General features: G+C 33.8%; 1 protein-coding gene across 1 annotated transcript in view; it reads left to right on the forward strand.

Annotated features, from left to right (window-relative positions):
- The window catches only part of LOC113396755 (chorion class A protein Ld2/Ld41-like), a 207844-nt gene that overhangs the window by 42596 nt on the left and 158963 nt on the right, over nt 1-6285 (forward strand). The gene's annotated exons all lie outside the window — the stretch shown is intronic.

Raw genomic sequence — 6285 nt, forward strand, 5'->3', positions numbered from 1 at the left:
GATACAGTCGAAGACTAAAATACGAAATATCAATGTTCTTCATACTGCATCCTAACGAAATAGAACTGATACACCATTAAAATGCCTTTTCTTACATAAACGATTATATTTTATTAGGTGATTTTAATAACAATTAATATTTTTTTTATTCAATCGAAAATAAGCAAAGATTGTACTACAGACTGCCAAATTTCTAAAAAGATAATTTATAACTCTATATTTAAAAAACAAAGGAGAATAATTTCGCGTTTCCCTTCACCGTCAAAGTCGATTGTAAGGTTATTGACACGCATGAATTGAAGTACAGTCTGACCTCTAATATAACCTACGATCTGACATCCAGTATAATTTGCTTAAAAGATTATTACGTCTATGCGTTTATTGATTATTAGTTTCTATTGATTCTTAGTGTGAGTGGATAGGACGAGGCACATGTTAGGTACCCTATGTCTATGTCCTTGTCAAATTCTACTAACAAACTTTTTCGCAATCGAATCGAATCATAATCGTTAGCATTCAGCCGTTTTCCTACTTGACTAACACAACGATCCAGTTGCGTAGGTATCGAATTTCGCTAAGCCATATCATCTACATAAATGTTACAAGCAATTTACAATATACAGTTTTATTATTGAAAAAGTTATATTATTAATAAAATGTATTGTAGAAATATATATAAATTGTAAATACGGAATACATATATAATTTAAATTAAAATAAAACGATACAAAATATTATGATACTATGCGTTTGAAAAAAATAATTTATTTTAAATAAATAGTAATTGTAACATTAATTTTGATATGGTTATTTGAACTCAACCTTTGATAATATCATTATCAATTTTTCTATCTAATAAGACTTCACTTTTGAATACAGATAACATTTACCCAACAAATGACGTTTGAGACACAGATCAAATCGAGCAAAGATTGAAAAATTAAAAAAAAAACACATACCTGCAAAGCCATGAGTCCGAAAATAAAAATAAGTAATGCGACCTTCATTTTTGAACGTTGCTCAAAGTATTGTACGATTCTACGCTAATTTTTTTTTATATATAGTATCTGTGTCTTAATATTTATCACTAGAAAATTTTGTGTAATTAAATACAATAGATTTGAGTTCTTTACGACGATAAGATATTACAAATATACGTTTAGAAACAGTTGTAATGATAGCATTTGTTAATTCTCTATCATGTGATATGGCCGATCAATGTCTCACAGTAAGTCCTCGTTCCGATTAGGGAAAGTTTGAAGCCTTTGAAGTTTGTCTTAAGCACAACAATCGTCCGAGTGCATAGAGAGTTCTTGTCATCACCCCTCCTCCAGACGCACATGTCAAGCCAGGTCAAAAGTGACCATTATCTTTTTTTTTTTTAATAAATAAATAAATAAATATTGGACAACATCACATACATTACTCTGATCCCAATGTAAGTAGCTAAAGCACTTGTGTTATGGCAAATCAGAAGTAACGACGGTACCACATACACCCAGATCCAAGACAATATAGAAAATTAATGAACTTTTTCTACAGCGACTCGGCCGGTAATCGAACCCGGGACCTCGGTGTGGCGTACCCATGAAAACCGGTGTACACCCTACTCAACTACGGAGGTTATCGACGAGGCGTTTTCTAACTTGTACCCTGTGTTTAGACGAGCCTGGTTTATAACTTATTCCTACGCTATGTGTCATATTTTCAATCGACACGTGCGGCTTTTTTTTACGTTTTCCTTCCTTGTTCAGGGCACGAGATCAATTATATATTTATATAATAAGTTAATCCAATAAATCAATCAAATTAAAATATTTTTAATCAAATAGTCTTCAACGAGTGCTTTTGTATTATCGAGCTTTATACTGTGAGGATTATATGGTTATGCTGGCGGTTGTCCACAAAGTTAAACAAGGGTTACTATCTCTAGGTAGTATAAAACAAATTCGCTTCCCGGCATCTGTACGATTAGATCTTTTAAACTACACAATTTTTAACTGGATTTTCATCGAAAAACTGAGTTATTCAAGAGGTTTATATGTAAACATATAAATAGTTCTCAAGGTTGGTGGCACATTGGTGATGTAAGGCGTGGTCAATATTTCTAACAGCGCCAATGTCTATTGGCGTTGGTAACCACTTGTTGGGTGATGGTCCATTTGACGGTGCGCAATACATAAAAATAAAATATTATAGTACAGAATAACCAAAAATTTCAAATTTTCTTACCTGGAAAACAGTTAAAATTTAGCTAGCTTGAAATAGCTGTATATAAAGTGCAAATTAAATACAATTAGTTCGTCAATTTCTATACGAGATCCGTCAATATTCAATATTCTGAAAAAGAATAATAGTCTTATCTAAAGATTACTTTTTATATTTAACTATTCGAACACATTTTTGACCTTTGCGGACCGGTAGACAGCCTCACGATGTTATCCTTCACAATTGAACAAGTTACACATGAAAATCTGCAATACTTGCCTCTGTATTCTCTCTCTGTTTATAAACATAGTATATAAAAATATACGTTCACAAGTTTTCGTCTACTTCACTCGCATTTTAGAGATTGGTTGATTGTATAAGTTATATTTATAAAGTTTAATAAAAATCCATTCAGTAGTTTTTGCGTGAAAGACTAACAGACATCAATATAAACAAACTTTCGCTTTTATGTTATTAGTAAAGTTTTGTTTTGTCTCGTAAACGCACCTCGACCATTCATGCGACTAAATGGAAGTGGAATTCTGGAAGGTATCTATCGAGGTATAACTGCTTTAAAGTAAATTACGAAAAATTTTACGATTTATGACCACACAGTATGTTTTTTTTTTGATAGAATACCGACACGCTTTCCAATTGTTACACGTTGACTTGTAATTTAACAGAGGGTTTGTCTATAAAAAAAAACTCGCCAACAAAGATAGCCCTCTAAATTTTGGAATTTTTTCGCCGGCGGTTTTTCCGAACCGATACGACTTAGGAACCTTCAAGAAAAGAGCGTACTCTTGCCTGAAAGGCCGGCAACGCACCTGCAAGCCCCCCGGTGTTGCAGATGTCCATGGGCGGTGGTAGTCACTTTCCATCAGGTGAGCCTCCGGCTCGTTTGCCAACTCTACTATAAAAAAAAAAATTTAAGCACATACGCATCAAAATAGCGTATATAACCTTCAGTATGGTTTTAAGATTTCCACAGTTAGATACGAAGTGATTGCCACTCGATGGTAGAGTTTTTCAAGCCCGTTTGGGTAGCTACCACCTCTCATCAGATATTCTGCTCACAAACAGCAACTGATACTTAGTATCATTGTGTTCCGTTTTGAATGGTGAATGAGCCTGTGTAACTACAGGCACAAGAGACATAACATCTTAGATCCCAAGGTTGGTGTCGCATTGGATATGTAAGGAATGGTTAATATTTCTTGCAGCGCCAATATCTATTGGAGCTGATGTTACCAGCAAGTAAACCATTTGCCCGTCAGCTTACCTATACAATAAAAAAAGTAGGTACACTGGTATGGAAGGTATTCCATGAACAAAAGGTGGCCGTGTTTATGATAATTGCTAATAAGGAGAATTATGTAGACATTACGTTGCATAGCAGACATGAACTAGATAGGCATAAATATTAAAACATTTTAAGACGACGCAGCATTTTTGAAATAGCTGATCTAAAAACGGCAAATACTGTTTCGAATTTATACGTTTTACTAAATATACATTTGCTATAGACTACGTTATATAAAAAATATCAGCAATGAGAACAAAACAATCGAATGGCCTGTAAACAGAAAGTGACGTCACTTAGCGCATGCGTAAACTGTTGAGTTGCAACACGGGGTGAAAATTTATGGGGTTGATATTATACGATTTTATGACGGCAACTTCGTCTGATAGATTCGTGTACTCATGTGTTACTTCTTCGGTGTAGTTAAAATATTAATATATTGCTTGATTCAAGGTTTATTCGAAAAATCTCCTAATAAAGGATTTTAATGTTTCGTTTACCCAAATCGTAAACGGAACCCTATAACTACAACTCCGCTGTCCATCCGTCCGTCCGTCACCAGGCTTTGTCTCATGAACATATGTGATAGTTAGACACTTGAATTTTTGAGCAGATGATGTATTTCTGTTGCTAACAACGAATACTAAAAACAGAATAAAATAAATATTTAATGGTACTCCCATACAAAAGACATGTATTTTTTGCCGTTTTATAGATAATGGTACGGACACCATTCATGCTCAAGTCCGACTTGCACTTGGCCGTTTTTATTGTTATTTAAATTTAGATAAATTTTGAATACTTTAGTACAGTAAAACAAAATTATTTTCAAATAATTATTTTAATATTGATTTCGAGTTGAGAGCTGACCCTACGGTACGGAACCTTTATTATATACACGCGTAAGGAAGTTTTTTAGCTGAAGACTCTCTCATATTCGAATACAAATAGATTTGAAGGGTGAGTCCGACGATAAAACTACAGGCTCAGCGGACATAACAATTTCGTTGAAATTAGACATATGCAGGTTTCCTCCCGATGTTTTCTTCACCGCCGAGCACGAGATAAATTATAACCACAAATTAAGCACATGAAAATTCAGTGGTGTTGCTGTGTTTGAACCCGAAATCATCGGTTAAGATGCACGCGTTCTAACCATACCGTAATATGATGACCGTATGGTCATTATTATTGGGAAATAGTGAAAACTTCCCTAATAAATTATCTAGTAAACAGACTGTAACTTTTATCAAAATTAAACGTTTTCAATACCCGTGATTACTTTGATTTTTTTTTACTATTACCTCATATTAAATTCGTCGTCATTAATATCATAATAATTTCGAAAAGGAAGATGTGCAAGAGTTTGTGTTTAGAACATTATCAATGTTGCGTATTGTCTTTTTTACAGAAAATTTTGATAAAATACGTCCTATTTATGTAGAACAGCCGACGTATAGCCTATTCCAATGGATGTAGGAAAAAAGATAAACAAACCTTAGATTTATCTACGTATTTCATGCGATTTGCTAATAGCTCGGCTATATTGTGCACTAAGAGTTTATGATTAATTTATCTTTATTTATAATACAACACTATTATATTTAACTACTTATTTCAGTTAGTCAGATAACAGTTTCGTCGACGTTCAAAACGTTATTTTTTCAGAAATCCATAGCGTTTATCACAGATTAATCAAGCTCTCGACCAATGATATCGCGTCAATTTGCTGTCAAATGTTGTTTATTTGGCTTTTTTTCTTATAGTTGGAATAGAGTACAATGTGCTGACCACTTACCATCAGGTGGCCCATTTGCCGGTCCGCCTACTAATTACATAAAAAAAAACTGTCACTGCGGTGCCAATAATATAATTCGCATAACATATAAAATCCATGGTTGGATAATTATCCTGGCTCACTCGCCTTTTAAATTGGAACACAGGTGGAACAATTGGTAAATGAGTATGTACCTAAGTATTAATTTACATAGGCCGTTGTTTACATGGTCGTTTTACATGTCGTTTGACATAATAAATAGGTACATTTGTGTTTTATTAAGAGGGGTTTTTGTTTTTAGCTGGAATAAGGCGATGAATTAGCGTGCCAGCGTTACCTCACGTGAAACTTAATCAATAATCAGTAGAGTTATTCTATAAGAAGGAACTCAAAACTCACAGCAGAACTCGACCATGAAATAGCAAATTGTGCATATGTAACATAGGCTATATACTTAATAGAATTTATCGAAAATACGTATCAAAATGGCGGATCACCACAAGTCAGTTGTCAACCTTTCACGACTGAAACAAGTGAAGTCCTGCCTTGTCTAGATTTTCACTTATTTATTTACTTTTTATTTTATGAAAAAATTAAGGGTATCTAGTTAAAGTGAAGATATACATAAATATAATTTAAGAAGGATGAGTTCCTATTCTAAAAAAGAATTCGAAGTAATAGATTTTTTTTTTTTAAATGTTGTGTACCTGTTACACGTGTCGGCACAAATATTCTAATTTTATCTGCAGATATTTCATTGTTACACTATTTCTATTTCATGCCTTAAATATTGGCACCCGTGTAGTACAACCCGAACGCTCCCTCGGAGGGGTGAGGTTGATACATTTATATATTGTTATATAGCATTCGACTGCGGTATTAGTCGAAGACACACTTCCAAGCCTGAATGTCGTTAAATATCTCACCCGATTCCAGTAGCAGTATCAGCCCAAAAATTGTGAAGTCGTTTCATGTGCGAATATATAAAAAGACCAAC

The sequence above is a fragment of the Vanessa tameamea genome, chromosome 28 (genome assembly GCF_037043105.1).
Source record: "Vanessa tameamea isolate UH-Manoa-2023 chromosome 28, ilVanTame1 primary haplotype, whole genome shotgun sequence".
In the NCBI taxonomy this organism is placed as follows: domain Eukaryota; kingdom Metazoa; phylum Arthropoda; class Insecta; order Lepidoptera; family Nymphalidae; genus Vanessa; species Vanessa tameamea.